We start from the raw sequence: 16940 nt of genomic DNA, 5'->3' as shown, positions 1-16940 counted from the left end.
ATTCGTAAAAGCAAAAGGTCATGAGGAATTAGCAGTTGCTTCATATAATGACTCAAGACAAGATGGCCCGTTAGGTGACTCACTATTTTGAACAATCAGGCTTGTTGACTCGAAGTTTGTAGAGGGAGAGTCTATGCAGCATTATATGGCACAAGTCTACGATTGGCAGACAGATAGTTTGAACAAGATGGCAGTTTCATAACAGGTTCTATTAGAATATTCCTATTTAGTATTTAATACTCAGCCTTTTAGATGTTGCTATTTTTTCTTTTAAGCAGTTTCTTAGATGAAACTGAGTGTTTCCATATTCTACATAGAAACCTGATGTTTCTATTATTGTAAATATCTCTGTATTATCATTGAGCTGTTTGCTCATTCTGAATTAATTCATTCAATATTCTTTTATGGTATCAGAGCGAGGTTAAGAGATTTCTTGAACAGTTATTCTCTCTGCATCTTAATCTCTTGAGTCCTTTCTAAGGTCGAGCCCTCTGTAAGCCAGGTAGCCTTCACTGAGTCTTAGCCTCGGCTTTGCTCGCTGTGATAAAAGCTTACAGTCGTCCATCTCGATACAGAAATGGATTCTTCTCCTGCATGATCATTTTTTTGAGGAATTAACTTTGTGGCGGTGATTGTTTCGTGGGAGCGGGATTTTTTTTTTGGCTGGCCAGTTTGCTCGGAATCGTGAAAGTCATTTTGGCTTTCCGGCTTGGAATCATGAATCGAATCCGGCTATTTTCTTCGGCAAAGGTGACCCAAGTGTTTCTTCTCATTCAAATCTCATTTGTTTTGAAAATCGGAGTCGTGTAATTATTCTGGATTGGTGATCGAGCTGGTCTGAAAATACGCTCTGCGTGTTATGGGCAGCAGTCTATTTGTTTTTTGAACCCCTGTCACTTCATCGTGGCTCTCGTATTTTCTATTGGTCTCATCGTGATACGTCATTTTGCCATTGAAAACCGATAATTAAGCAGCAGCGTTAGAGGCTCGAACTTGTGGTTTGAAGTTGCCGGAAGGGTTATATTTCGAACCTGTGGATACACCTCGGACCTGTGGAACTATACCGCGGAACTGTGGACTTACATAGAAGAGACCGAAAAAAAAAATCGTAGCTGAGACGTGAAGCCTTGACGGCATTCGACGGCTCACGTGGGTCCACTTTGTTAAATCTACGTATTTGTTTTATCATCAACTGTCTTGTTTGCCGGCAGTTTTTCCCAATCAACGGATTTTTTCCATCGTGATCATGACAGCCTCTATTACAACTCAGACTTGAAGGAAAATCACCTGTTGTAGCTCGGATTGTGGTGCAGCTCCACGGACCTGAGCATACCTGTGACACATGTTTATAGCTCAGACATTGCAGCAGTATACACTTGTGGTAGACTTGCATTCTCAGACCTGTGGGAGACTGTATTCTCAGACCTGTGCTTACCTTAGGACAAAACTCAGATCTGGACAGAGAAAGGAACCTCAAACTTTACCTTATGATTTGGACCTGTCACATTTATTAAAGCTCTGTCCTGTGTTATTTGCCTAACTAAAAGAAGGGTACAGCTACAGCAGTATTGCTATTTTTTTAGACTGGGGAGATATATTTTTGCTGGGTAAATATTTTTTCTAGCAGAACAAAGTCTGTTTTGATTTACACCAGGATAAACAGGCAGCTACATTTTTTTGTGTCAGACTTCTGTATTTTCTTTGGGAAAATGGCCACGCTCACCAATCTGATGTTAGAAGGAAATCAACGCTTTAATGGCAGCAACTATAACATTTGGAAACAAAGAATGTTGACCATTTTTTAATACAGGCGTCTTGATCAGCTCATTTTGGGCAAAGAGCTTCGTCCCGGTACAGCTGGGACCGATCAAGATAAATTTGATGATCGAAATCGAGAGGCTATTATGCTTCTCAAGCTCTCTGTCGCTGATGATCAGTTACCACAGATTCCTTCTGGCAAGACAGCTGCCGAAATCTGGCAACAGTTGAAAGAACTGCACGAGACATCTGACAAAAGCAGAGCTTTTTTTCTCAAAAATCAGTTGTTCTCCATCATGATGGACGAACATATGTCTTTACAGACATTAAATATAAGACATTCGAGATCAGCTCAATGTAACCATATGTCTCAACAAAATTAAAGACATTCGAGATCAGCTCGAAGTCATTGGTCGGACCATGGAGGAAGAAGATATGGTAGTCATTACTTTGAAAAGTCTACCGAAATCTTATGAACACTTCATCGAAACACTCAACATTACCACCACAAATGTTGATCTGAAGTTTCCAGAATTATGTACCAAACTTCTGCAGCAGGATCGGTGGAAACAACAGTTTGGTAGTAGTGCTTCATCAATGTCCTCGGAAAATGCATTTGCTGCAAAATATCAGTCCTCTCAGTCCTTTCAGCAGAAAGGCTCTTCTCAGCCTTTTGATCCTGCTAGGAAGAAAAGTGTGCAGTGTAATCACTGTCATAGGTTCGGTCACATGAAGAAAGATTGCCGACAGAGGATTGCTTCTGAACAAAAGAAACAGGGAGGGCCACATCAGACAGCAAATGTTGCAGAGCATTCCGAGCAGACAGAGTCTGCCTTTTATGCCTTTATGGCTAAAAGGTCCTCAGATCATGTTCCTTCCTCTGCATGGTACATTGATTCTGGTGCATCACGCCATTTCTCTCACAGGCGTGACTGGTTTATTGACTTCTCACCTTTCAGTGATTCTGTGGTATTTGGCGGAGGTGAGAAGTACACAGTAGCTGGCAGAGGAACAGTTCAAATTCAGTCTGGTGGACGCACACTCATATTTCTGAATGTATACTATGTTCCTGGTATGGAAATTAATCTGCTATCTGTCAGCCAGATTATGAGGAATTCTCCTCAGCTTGATGTTGTGTTCAGTGCACACAAGTGCTCCATCATTGACAGGGAGACCAGTCTAACAGTTGCTGTTGGCCTAGAGGACCATGGTCTATACAGGCTACTTGATACAGGTGACTCTCCAGAAGTGGCTCTAGCAGCATGTGTCTCTCCCATCAGCACTCTATGGCATCAGCGATATGGGCATCTAAATATGCAGTATCTCTCTCAGCTCTCTCGGGAGGGACTTGTGTCAGGATTACCTGATATTCAGACTCAGCATTTGGGGGTATGCAGTGCCTGTCAAGCGGGAAAGCAACATCGGTCTTCATTCAAAGATGGAGAATCTTGGCGTGCATCTAAGGTACTTCAGTTAATTCATGCTGATATTTGTAGTCCTATGAATACAGCTTCTATCACTGCTTGCAAATATTTTTTACTTATTGTAGATGATTTCAGTAGAAAGATGTGGGTGTATTTTCTAAAAAATAAATCTGATGCTCTTAGTACCTTTCAGAAGTTTAAAACCTTAGTTGAAAAAGAATCTGGTTGTAATATCATGACCCTTAGGACCGACAATGGGGGGGAATTTTGTTCCTCAGCTTTTGCCAACTTCTGTGATATTCATGGCATCAAACGTCAATTAACCACACCTTACACTCCCCAGCAAAACAGTGTTGTCGAGCGTCGCAACCGCACGGTTGTTGAAATGGCTCGTTCCATGTTACAACACAGGAGTGTTCCAAACAGATTCTGGGCTGAAGCAGTATTTACTGTTGTTTACCTTCTTAACCGATCACCCACTCAGGCTGTTACAGGGAAGACTCCTGAAGAGGTTTGGTCTGGCCGTAAGCCTAAGATCAGTCATCTCAAAGTATTTGGCTCAGTTGCATATGTTTGGATTCCAGCTACTAAGCGCTCTAAATTGGATTCCAAAAGCCAGAAACTCATGATGACAGGGTACAGTGATCATCATAAGGCCTATAGGCTGATAGATATAGCCACTGGTCGTCTTAGCTTCAGTCGGGATGTAGTATTTGATGAAGACAGAGGATTCTTTCAGTCTTCTTCTTCTGAGCAGTGTTCTGAGGATCAGCCTCACAGTGTTCGCCTTCCGGTCGGTCCACCTGATGGGAGGGATGATGTAGCATCAGTATTTGATACTACTCTATCTGAGCCTCCTCCAGAAAATAACCCTCCTCTTGCGGCCCCTATTGCTCTTGAGTCTTCTCCATCTACTCCTGATATTGGTTCTTCTACTCTTCGGCCTAAATGGTGGGCTAAAACCATTGGTGATCTCCGGGATGATGAGCTCCTTGAAGGTAGAACTTCTAGACATAAGAACAGACAACAGTCTACAGTCAATTTTGCTCTTATGGCTAACCTGCACAGTATTTTTGAGCCTCAAACCTATTCAGAGGCTAAGGGTACATCTGAGTGGGAACAGGCTATGGAAGCCGAATTCCAAAGTCTTCAGAAGAATCACACATGGACACTTTCTGATCTTCCTGCAGAAAAAAAGCCCATAGGCTGCAAATGGGTGTATAAAGTGAAATACAAAGCTGATGGAACCATAGACAAGTATAAAGCTCGGCTTGTGGCTCGAGGGTTCTCACAGAAGGAAGGCATCGACTATGAGGAGACTTTTGCTCCTACAGCCAAGATGAGTACCATAAGGCTTGTCCTTGCCCTAGCAGCTCAGTTCAATTGGAAAGTTCATCAGATGGATGTAAAAAGTGCTTTCCTAAATGGTGATCTCCAAGAAGAAGTCTACATGACGCAGCCTCCAGGATTCAAGGTTGCTGGTCAAGAACAGAAAGTGTGTCGGTTAGCTAAAGCAATCTATGGATTGAAACAAGCTCCTCGGGCTTGGTACATGAAAATTGATCAATACCTGACAGATTAGGGTTTTCAGCGGAGTCCTTCTGATGCAAACCTGTACATCAAGCATACTGGTGATGATATCTTGTTTGTGGTTGTCTATGTGGATGATCTTATCATTACTGGCAGCTCTGCACATTTGATCCATGGGATCAAACAAGATTTATGCAGAACTTTTGAGATGACAGACTTGGGACTTCTTCATTACTGTCTGGGGGTTGAAGTTTGGCAGACTGAAAATCAGATCTTTCTCTCTCAGTCCAAGTTGCCAAAAATCTTGTGGACAGATTCAGAATGCAGGATTGCAAACCGGCCACGACTCCTATGGAACCAGGGCTCAAACTTTCAGCTCAGTCATCCTCTCCCCTTGTGGATGAAACTTTATTCAGGCAATTAGTGGGCAGTCTCATCTATCTTACTGCTACCAAACCTGACATCAGTTTTGCAGTAAGCTACATTTCTCGCTTCATGTCCGCTCCTAAAGCTGATCATTGGCAAGCAGCAAAGCGTGTGCTACGATATGTGCGTGGCACTTTTGATTATGGCCTCCTATACACTCGAAGTTCCAATCCTATTCTCAGTGGTTACACTGATTCTGACTGGGCCGGTTCGGTTGATGACCGTAAATCTACAGCTGGGTATGTGTTTAATCTAGGATCCGGTGCTGTTACTTGGACTAGTAAGAAGCAACAGGCAGTGGCTCTCTCCTCAACAGAAGCCGAGTATCGGGGAGCAGTTAAGGCATCCTGTGAGGCAGTTTGGCTTCGACGTATGCTGGCAGATATGCATGTTTCCCAGACAGGGCCTACTTCTTTGTTTTGTGATAATCAGGGAGTGCTCAAACTTGCCAGGGGAAGCAGAACAGTTGAAAGATTACAGGTTCACAAAGGAAAGCTTCTCTTCAAGGCACAAGTCCACAGGGATCGTCATTGATAGACTATTACAAGAGGCTTCTCATTAGGGGAAGCAAACTAGATAACAAGTCCACATGAAGCAAGCAAATTATCAGGGGGGGTAACCCTTTGCCATTGATGTCAAAGGGGAAGAGAAAAACCTGAGAAGGAGATTGAAATTTCTAGAAGGAGGTGAAGCATGAAGGCAGGGAGAGTTGTACTCGCATGATGAGTACGTGTGTTTCTATCAATGACAAAGGGGGAAATTGTTGGATGGTGTTGTCATTGATGTCAACCCATGGAGTTGATTGGGTTTGACTTTGACCAAAAACACCAATCATTGATGTCAAATGGTTAATGAACGCTTCTTAGTAATTTTCGAATTACATCAAGATGGCAGTTATAATGTTGGATGGTTGAAAACCCCCAAGTCCTAGGGTTTGGGTTCCTTAGACTAAGGATGTACCCCGACTTTGTCGAGGGTTTTTGGTCGATCAAATCATTGAGATTGGATTGGGGATCTATATCATTAGATTCTCCTCGAAAAGATGTTTCTGTTGATATGTGGTATGCCTCGAGAGGCCTCCTGGTTCAAGAGATATTCACAATTGAAGTTGATGACCCCACTTTATGGACTAAAACCCCAAGAAGCATGACATGGCATAATTATATTGGTTATGGGCATCAAAAATCAAGCAAGAAGGGTTCCTCAAAAATCAAGCAAGAACTAAGGATTCCTCACCATACTTTGTGGAGTCAACCCTTTGATTAATCTAATTTCCTCATTAATAAGGCAGCTTGACCTTTGCTTAGGGTCTAAGTTGACATATTAACTAAACAAGTCAAAACAATTAATAAAGTTTAAACCTCCTAAAGACCTCCTCCAACGTTAACCTAAAAAGCCCCTAACTAGCCTAACTAAACTCTATAAAAAGAAACCTAATCTAAATCTCTAACACATAACATTCTCAAATACTTTCAACCTACCTGTGGAAGACTCTCTGAAATCTTCGGCTGTCTGAGGCAAGGAACAGCGAAGGATCTCCAGGACTTCTTTTCTTTCACAGAATTGTTCGGTCACTTGAGGTAAGTCAACAAGTGGACTTTGTTTGGCTTTAATATTATTTTAGGTCTTTTGGTTGATTTGTTGAAAGCTTTCACAACAGCACTTCGGCCTCCTCATTAGGACTAGTTCAGGGATATTTTGTTTGTTTATTTTGATTCATATGGGGAGATTCTTTTGAAATTTTTTAAGTCCTGGTTACAACCACTATATCTCAGGACTTTCGGCCTCCTGATTAGGCTAGGCTTGATCTGATTTTTATTTTGGCCTTGTTGCTTGAAGCACTGTTATAAACTTCAATTCTAGGACAGCGTAAGCAGACCTCAGCCTCCAAGGTTTAACACAAATTGAAGTTTTGTTTGTGGTTTCCTTTAAGGGCTTCTCAAAGCACTAGGTCTCGGTCCCGTACATATTATATTAAGTTTGCAGTCATGAGGCATGGAAGGGTTTCATTACTAGATTGCAGTCTTGTTTCATGAACAGTCCTAGGAACTATATAGACAGTGAAACTATAATGTGACATATTGATATATAGACTTGAAGGTAACATGTGTGAAGACACTGGTCCCCTTGTCAATATATGACATTGTTTCTCACCAGAAGATAGTGGTAGTAAGGGGTTCATCATTTGAGTATCCGTATCAAATGCACTAAGCCAATCATTGACCTTGTTGAACTTAGGACATCCTTCTTTGACATATGGTGACTAATTTAGTGTAATAATGAAACAGTGACATGACCTTAAAACAGCAACATGATTTTATTTTATTTTAACTTAACTATGGAAGCATTCCTGACAAACCTTGATTTAATTGACTACGACTTTAAAACAATGACATGACTTGACATAACTTGACTTGATATGACAAGAATAGTTGAATGAAGTTGACTGCATATGAGATAGATGAATAGTAACAGGAGTAGTTGGAAACTTGTTGTATAAGGAGTCAAGCAATGGAACTATGCCTTGCTTAACAAAATGGCATTCACTATAATGTATTGAAAGTTGAGATAATAGTCTTCATGTATATGTTGACTTGACAGATTTGACAATGACTTAACATCTGACTAAGTGATACAACCTTTGACGATATGACAATGTTAATGATCTTATTTGACACATTGATTTGATTGTGATAGACTTGTCCATGACTTAACTTTTCACATAAAGACTTGATGATATGACTATGTACCTTATAACTTGACAGCAATATTATGACCTCATTTAATGAGACACTTAGCAGTGATTTGAACTGATTAATCTATGACATATAACATTCAAGCTTGACCTATTAGACCTAACCTATAGACTACAGTGAACCTATTTTGACATAAGACTTATATACCTGCAGTGAGTTGACTTGACACATAGACATGACTCTTGACAAGTGTTAATAACCTTGTTGTACAGCTTATAGGCATGGGATATGAATAGCAGTATTTAATTTGTGAACAGCAATAGAAGTGAAAAGACATATGCTAGTAGCCCTCCTTGGGCCAAGTTTGGGAGCTTTCCAAGAAAGTCATAGGGATGACCTAAGGCACCTTGGTTTCAGCTATCATCACTCTTCACATACAGCAGTACAGGCAGTTTGGGACAGTGATGTCCGGTAGCCAGTTTTGTGAGCTCATGAATGCTCATCTATTCATGTGCAATGCAGTGGTTCAGTAGTGATGTGCAGTGACCTACAGTAGTGATGTGCAGTGACCTATGTGAGTAGTGACATGCAGTGGTCAATGGTTGCAGGTTATATAGTGATGAGCAGTGGTTAACTTGCACAGTGGTCAGTTGATTTGGCAGCGTTGATAGTAATGGTTTGATGTGCAGCGCAGTGCAGTGATCAATTTGAGCAACATTATGCAGTGATCAGTGTTGTACATTGGTCAGTGGCTACCAGGACTTGATAGCGGTGGCAAGGTTGTGCATGGAAGGTGATTGGAGTCACCTTCAGGTTGTGGCTTGAGAACACTTCAGGGCAGCAGGGTGGTGCTTGGCGTCCATTCAGTTGTGGTTGATAAACTAATAGGGCAGTGAATCATCCTTTCCAACAGCAGTTGGTAAACAGAATATAGGGGCACTCATCAAGTTGTGGCCTAATCTACAGGGCGTTAGGGCGTCCTTCTGGTTACAACAGGATATTAGGGTCTAGTAGCATCCTACAAGTTGTAGCCTATGAATTAGGTGGTTCACGCCTCCCTCAATTATAGCTGAAATCTTGATGTAATCAAATTTCTTTTAACAGGGAGAAGACAATTACTAAAGAAGAGTTCGGTGGCTTTTGACCCGGAGGGGGTTTTCCACCTAAAAATCTTCGTGTCCTATGTTTTATCTTTTTGCATTGTTGTATGGTGTTGTCTACTGTTGATTATTGTTTATGATCATCTGAAGAAGAACAATAATAATAACTAAAGATTAACTAATCCTCTAAAAAAGATTAAAAAGTGCTTATTGCTAAGAAATATTGATTCACCCCCCTCTTAGTGTTTCCAACATTTGGACACTATGCTTCTAAGTGTCTTGGTAAGAAGAAGGGAGTCAGGAAAGATCATGTTGCCGCATCAGCGGAGGTAGATGACTATTTTTCCCAGTTCAAGAAAGATTTCTCATTGATTGCCTGCATGGCAAGCTCAGCAGATAGCAGTATATGGTATATTGATTCAGGGGCTTCCTTCCACATGACCAGGAACAAGAAGAGTGAATGACATGCAATTTCAGATTGCGCTAGGAGATGATGGTTAGTATGCAACTAGAGGAGTTGGTACTATCAGTGTTCAAAGGGGATCAGGTAATCCTCTTCATCTCACAGAGATGTTCTTTATGTTCAAAGATTGAGGCAAAATCTTGTTTCGGTAGCTACCCTTGAGGACAAGGGGTATGATATCATCCTCAACAGAGGTAAGGCATACCTCCAACACTTAGATTCTGGATGTAAGAAGCAGATAGATGGAAGGTTGAAGAATCTCTACAAGTTGAAGGTAGAGACAAGTGTAGCCTTCAGCAACAAGGCAGGGAAAGCTCAGAGTAGAGAAGTGGTGGTTGAGCAAGAGCAAGATAAAGCTCTTGAGATGGAGCCTCAACTAGTGTCTGAGTTTCAGTCTAAGCTAGTTAGCAGTTGGGCTAACCAGCAGGATGACGAGGAGCATAGCCCAAGGCAAGTGGAGGCAGCCACTTAGTTAGAGACTTCCAGTATACTGAGAGTTAGATCAAAGTGGTCAGAGGATTTGTTTACCAGAGATCAGGATAGAGTTGGATCTTCTAGTATCACTTTCAGTTAGAAGAAGTAGCCACAGAGGTACATTGGGTACATGGCACTTATGACTGAGGTGATAGACTCACAGAGCATGTTGGTAAAGAACAGGTCTTCAAATCAGGTTCCACATAAGAAAGCAGGGAATTCTTCTTTTTCAGAGGGCGCAGTTGCAGCAGGAAAAAACGTGGTAGTATTGGAGACAAATCCAGGGGGACGAGGTTCTTCCATAAACACCTTCCTCGCTAAGAGGGAGTGTTGAAAAAGATAGCAAGAAAGGGTTCCTTGCTCTATGCCTTAATCAAAGGGGCCTCAATGAGTTCTTCCTTAGCATGCTCGAATTCCTATAAGTTAGGAATCAATTCCTATAAGTTAGAAGCTAATTCCTATAAGTTAGGACGAATTCCTATCTTTTGGATGAGACCATGTAAATTAGGACAAGTTCTTGAAATTTAGGAATCAGTCCCTACAAATTGGGACGAGTTAGGATGCAGTTAACTGATGTGTTGAAATTGAGTTCTTGATTTTCTAGTGTGAGTCAATTGAGGAAAAACACAAATGATTGAATTTTAAGTGGTTGACTTGAAATAGGACGAGTTGCATGAGCAGTTAACTCATGCTAACTCAATCAATCACAAAATCATTCCTTAATTAGAAAACTCACTAATTTAACAATTTGAATTGCCTTTAAAAGAAAGAATGAAGGCACAAGTTTAATCATTGTTTTGGTGAGACCAAGCAATAGGAAGCACAAGTTTGTGCGTGGAGCTTGTGAGAGGAAGAGTGTGCAAGAGAAGCTTGTGCACAAGTTGGTAGATGGCAACAGAGATCAACAATCTTGCAAGGGTTTCAAGCTTAGAAAAAGCAAGAAAGACAAGTGTGTCTTTCAGATTGAAACAATTGTATTTTGTAAGAGATCAATTGCTCAATTTCTCTATCAATAAAATTCTCATGAAGCAAAGAGTTTTCCTTGTTGAGTTCCCAAGACAATTCTGTGTTTTTGAATTGTGTGGCTGTGCTTTTATTTTTGTTCCTATTCCACTACATCTAGTACAGAAATATTACGTTTATGTGAGAAGAAATTTTATTTCAGATTGCTCATCTGAGCAGATCGGAATTTCGTGGGTTTTCTACGGTCCTTGATGAATTCAATCAGCGCAAAATACATCAATAGATCATTGCTTTCACTAGGGCCACAGGTAACTTTGGCAAAAAATTAGCAAAGATTGTGAGAGATGTGGACCAACTATGTAGACGATTACATATTTTTTGAAGTTCAATTGTTTAAAATTCAAATTGTAAATACTTAATTTTTATCCAAACTCAATATAAATTGTTGAATAATGAACTAACTTTAGTCTTTGTCTTTGTAGAACACTGGTAGGAGTCATTTAACAGCCAATGTCCTCAATCACAAAGTTTGTGGTTAGAGTCCTCAACCAAACTTGTAGTGCTTTTGGGTGTGAGGGCAATAGGTCTATTTTGAGCAGATTCACATGGAGAAAAAAAATTGTTTAGAACAAAAAAAGTTAAATGATCTAGTGTTTGCGCAATACAACCTCCGACTAAGATAACAATGGTTGCATAACAAAAGACCTTATATAGATCCCATTGTGTTGGATGATATTGATCCACCTTCATAATGGATAGAGGAGACTCAGCTAGCAAGTTTGATGATAATTTTGATTTTGATATTGATGCCATGCAAGTAGGGAAGGTGTAAGGCCCATGAGTCATTGTTGCGATGCAGAGAGTCGGGCGCTCCAACTGAGCGCGTTTAACCAACGAGACAACGAGAGTTGGCGTGGGCGCATGACGAGCAAGCGACGAGCTCGGCGGTTCAACCGGCGAGTCAAGGCGCGCCCGCACGATGCGACGAGCTAACTGAACGAGCCAAGAGCGACCGCACGAAGTGTCATCACAAAAATGGCTAAGTGTTGGAAGTGTGACGAACTTATATGGAAGGGCGGTTCCACACCATGGGCCGACGTTGGAGAGGGGCGAGCTGAACAAAATGGTGGGTCGGCTTGGTGAGTCGGAGCCCCAACCAAAGGTGAAGTCGCCATATAAACTAGCGGACGGATGGTGGAGGAAAGGCATCAATCAATCGAATAATCTTCAAGCGTGAAAAGTGCGAGCTAAGTGGAAAGTGAGCTACAGAACTTGGTGAAGATTGGGTGAAGGCAAGGTACAGGCGGTGGCCAAACGGAAGCACAGAGCCGAGGGTGATCGCATATCGGGTGAAGGCCGCAGGCAACAAGGTCACAGGCGAGCTAACCGCAGGTCGGGCCACACGCCAAGTGAAAGGCAAGCGCACATGACAGTGCGACGAGCTTGCCGCAACAGACGAGCAGGCAAAGGCAAACTCGATGGGTTAACCGTGGACAGGCAACACGGTGACTCGACGGGCAGGCGAGTTCGGGTGGAGAGCGCCCGAGTCAGTTGAACGAGCAAGTTTGGTGGAGCGTGCCGGGGTGGTTGACACGGCGAGTCGAATGACCATGAGTCGAGCAGTCGATGTTGGCACGGTGTAACGGCAAGCAGGTGGGCACGCCCGAGGGACGAGCTGGGCAACCCACGAGTCAGGCAACCTGCGAGTCGGGTGACACGGAGGTTGCCACGACGCGCCGGTGAACGGTGCGACGAGTTGGGAGGTTGAGCACGGAGTGTTAGTGGCACAATGTGGACGAGTTGCGGGTGTGCGCGGTTGGGCGACACGACCGGACAGCGCTGCACGAAAGCAGTCGAACAACAGGTGCGACCGAACGACGAAGTTGAACGGTAAAACGGTGGAGGTTGCTCATGGGCACCTCTGCCCGGTGAAAAGGCAAGGCTGCACGATGGTGTAAGCTGAACTATAAAGTTGCTAATTTGTGAGTTGGAATATGGGGTTCCTCTCCGGTTGTAAGTTTATGTAAAAACTGATATTGTCATTATTATTCGGGCAAACTCATATTGTAGGGAGTTGCCCCTCCTGGTTTATTATCCGTTGCGCACTTGTGTTAAATGATAATGATGATGTATGTGTTATGAATGTTTCTGTTGTGTTAAACAAAGATAATACTTAGAAAATTGAAAAATAAACTAAGTATAGAAAGTAGGCGTCGTCCACACTTGTGAGTATTGTTAAAAAGAAAACGAGTGGCGGTGCCGCACCCCCCTTTGTGCAGTTGCAAGAGTATCGCCAGGGTAGGGGCGTGACAGAGGGTGATCCCAATGTAGATCCAATAGTCGAACTAGGAGCTAAAGGAAGCGAAGAACCAAGCATGGCACATGCAATCACTAGCTATGCAACTCGACCAACTTATGCTTCTATTGAGCCTACTACTACAAATGAAATTGCAAATGTCCTTACGGAGTTAAAGACTCTAAACCAAATGATGTTTTGTAGTTCTTGTTGATGATCCCATTTCTATTGAAGTATTGATGAGTTTGATGAGTGATCATGTTGATCAATGATTTGTAGTATGCTAGTGAACCAATAGCTTGTAGCATGGTTTTTGGAGCCGAGAGGCCATTAAGAGCCTCATTGATTATGTATTTTGTTGCTGATATGTATTGCACTTGGTGCCATTTTGATATATTCACCCTTACATGGTATATAGATTAGCAAATTTTGCATATTTTATGTCTACTGGTTTAGAATCTGAGCAGTAAATTTTTTCATTAAAATTTAATTATTTTGTGTATTTTTTTGAAAATCGAGTCATTGAATCCGAGTCAATCCGAGTCCAACTCGAAACCCGAGTTGATAGGTGACCGAGTCAAAATCTAAGTTTGAATTTTAAAACCATGCCCAACATTAGGGATCATTGTGATTTTTCGTGTATGTTTAGTGTTTTTACAATTTAGGAAGTTTGGTGGGAATGGAGACCAAGTAGAAACGAGTAAAAAGCTAGCAATTAGATTTCAGGGCTTTTTTTCCAATATCCTTAGAAAGGGTACCATATGTGGGAACTTCTACACATCCCTCAAGTGCAAGTGGGCAACGTACCTCATAATCGGGTGCTTATGGTACGCCCCTAATGTCCCCATCTGGGACATGTACCCAAGGGTTTGGTACATGCACTTGTATTAACTAATATAAACTATTTTTTGTATCTGTAACACAAAAATTTTAACTTTTTAACTACCAAAATCCATCAGCTTCAATAATTAATCTGTGAAAGTTAGCTTGAAAGAAGTCCTAATGCCACTAATAAATACATGCTCCTACAACAAAATATCAATAACCCCTGATCTATTAACCAATAATTAAGACCACAATAGTATCTTTCTATCTGGTTCTTCACAAACTTTTAAGACTCCACCATGAAAAATGCATCAGATGCAGGCTGTAGCTTTAGCATTCCAAAGATATACTATATATTGCTACAATAATTCTACAGCTATTAAGCCATAAATCCAAAAAAAAACTGAAACACAAAAATAAAACCCATATGAACTGCCAGAAAGTAACTTAGAAACACAGTAACAAATAACAAAATCTTTAAGTATTGAACCTTTACGTCACTACAAATTTAATCAACAATCCGTGCAGTGCAGCTGTCCACAGTCGTTTACTTTGAGACTAAATAGAGTAAAGCATTGTTAACAAGGAATCATGCATAGATCGACTCTGATTTCAATTTCAGGCTGGCAAGACCCAGGTTAAAACAAGTGCTTTCTAGATTCCAACATTTAAGCATGCTTAGGCAATAGCTTCAACGGGATAAGAATCTTGGGTAAGGTTTATTTCCATAAATGCTTCGCTAGAGCCATGGGACACCTTGCCTCATGAGGTAGTGGTTGAAGGTGTGATTGCACTCAAAAAGACTATTAAATGTTTTTTTGACCTGTACACCTATAAGTGGATCAAAGAAGATAAGTCAAAGGATCTTCGCTCGGCTGGTTCGGCGAACAATTAGTTTCCTCAGCGACAAAGGTTTAAGTCTCTGAAAAAGTCAGCGGCATAGGTTTAAGTCTCTGAAAAAGTCTCTGAAAACATGTTGTAACTGGCGCATGTGTAGCATTTATGAAATAGTTGTATCTCGTTTAATAGTGGCAACGGATCTTTCGAAATTACCTATTCCCCATAAATTCTTGTTCCAGTAAAACCAAAAAAAAGAGAGGACAGGGTAAGAATCAAACCCAGAGCCTCGTATTCACCCTCGGTTAATAAGCTGATCTGCCGGTGAGCTACAGCCACCCTTATAATTTATATAAAAGTGTGGATGCCTACCTTGAATCCAGTGTTTCAACAAGGATTGAGGAATCACTTTTAACCCAAACATCAGCACAAACTCTAACCAAAAAGACCAAAACCAGTGAAAGGACTAAACGAGGCTTATATTATGTTTTTCATGAAACTCCACGAGCAGGTAAACGAGGTCACCGAGAAAAATGGACAAGCAAATGAAAACAGTACGAGATCGCTGAATGACCATAATATTATAAATTTTGACAAGAAATTACAAGGACTCCTACAAGGAGGCCCCTGGCAATAGGAAAAGTCCAGAGCACAAACCGCAAACAAAACAAGCACAGACCAACAGAGGTGGGTATTTCTGGCAAAGCCCCAGAGTATATTTTTTGGGTTTAATCACAACGTTCAAAGGCCTAACAGTATGCTGCAATAGCAGTAGCTAAGTGTCCAATGATCAAAGATGTAATCGTAAGATTACCAAAAATAAATAAAAAGGCAAAAACCAACAATAGTACCTCGTAGATCGATGACTACCCACAGTGGCTTCACCTCTGCCGACAAAACCCACCGAATCCACGAACCGGTCGACAAACAGGAAAACAGCGGCGAGAGGCTACCAAACGCTGTGAATGCAATGTGGAAGGGGTGAATACGACTCAGAAAACCCAAAAATACATGTGGCCGGCTTATCAAAGTCCTCTGAATTTATCGAAGTCCCCTGAAAGCATTTGATGGTGTCCATAATTATCGATTTAATAGTTAAGAGCACTACGCATCCATTTTTTTTCCTTTGCGAAAAAATTGCAAAATTCGTGTATTATTTTAGAGTACTTTTTGAATGTTTTCCTAAAAATATTTATTGATTCTTTTTATTTTAAAGTAATTTTTTGAATGTTTTTGTAAAAATATTTATTGCTTGATTTTTTATTTTTGTTTTTTTAAGTGGATACGATATTAAATATGATTACATTGTTCGCTCAGGGAGGATGGGAACTAAAAGACCAACGTTGTCGAGCAGAGAGGATTTGAAATAAGAGAGAGCAACGCCTTTTAGATGGCCATTGCCAATTGGAATTTTGATATATCTATAATGTTTTATATCTTGGAATTAGTGGTATAATATGATAATTATTTTTATAAAAAATTACTATTTTATATGGGTTAAAAAATACTATTTTATATATGGATATATGATTTTAATATTTTATAATCAGATTGACATGTATTAATTTTATATTATGAAAAAAAATTATATAATCATTATTATGTTATTTTTTTTTAAATTATAATGGTATAAAGTTTTATTAGTACAATCGGTTGAGGATGGGTCTTGTAAGCAAGGCGATCGAGGATCAAATCTCACAGGGGGTGGTTGTGCCATGTGCTAGGGGGAGAAGACATGCTAAAAAATACATTCGGCTTAAGGCTGGTGTGGCCCAGGCCGGGTGCGATTCCCAAGTGACTTTGACGGATTAGATACCCTTGGGCCATGGCTCCTCAAGCCAAACGTCAAGCCTGGAGGATGACAGACAACTTGACGAACCAAAAAAAAATAAAAAATAAATGATATATAAATTTTAATATCTTATAATTATAATAATATGTATTAATTTTACTATAAAGAAAATATAGTTTTACATTTTTATATAAGCAATATCTATATTATATATTTTTTGTATGTGGTGTCGAGATTATTAATGGGTGGGAGAGTGCATGGCGGGCATCTCATTGAGTAATAACGGGAAGGGACATGTCGTGCCATCCCCCTTAATTAATGCGTTCAGGTTTAACTTCAATTCTTCACATTATGGC

The 16940-nt window shown here is 40.8% G+C and overlaps 1 protein-coding gene across 3 annotated transcripts in view; it reads right to left on the bottom strand.

The window, feature by feature from the left end:
- LOC149218839 (cytochrome C oxidase assembly protein) overlaps window positions 1-15867 on the bottom strand; it is a 46326-nt gene extending 30459 nt beyond the window's left edge. For all 3 annotated transcript variants that reach the window (XM_089384163.1, XM_089384162.1, XM_089384161.1), the window contains exon 1: window positions 15644-15867. The gene's annotated coding sequence lies outside the window, so the exon portion shown is untranslated. The remainder of the gene's footprint in view (window positions 1-15643) is intronic.
- Between the last annotated feature and the right edge of the window lie 1073 nt (window positions 15868-16940).

This window comes from Pinus tabuliformis, chromosome Q (assembly GCF_031772625.1).
Source record: "Pinus tabuliformis cultivar Carrire ecotype Pingquan chromosome Q, CPIR1, whole genome shotgun sequence".
In the NCBI taxonomy this organism is placed as follows: domain Eukaryota; kingdom Viridiplantae; phylum Streptophyta; class Pinopsida; order Pinales; family Pinaceae; genus Pinus; species Pinus tabuliformis.
The sequence above is the reverse complement of the archived record's forward strand: the minus strand, read 5'-3'. Positions and strand labels throughout refer to the sequence as shown.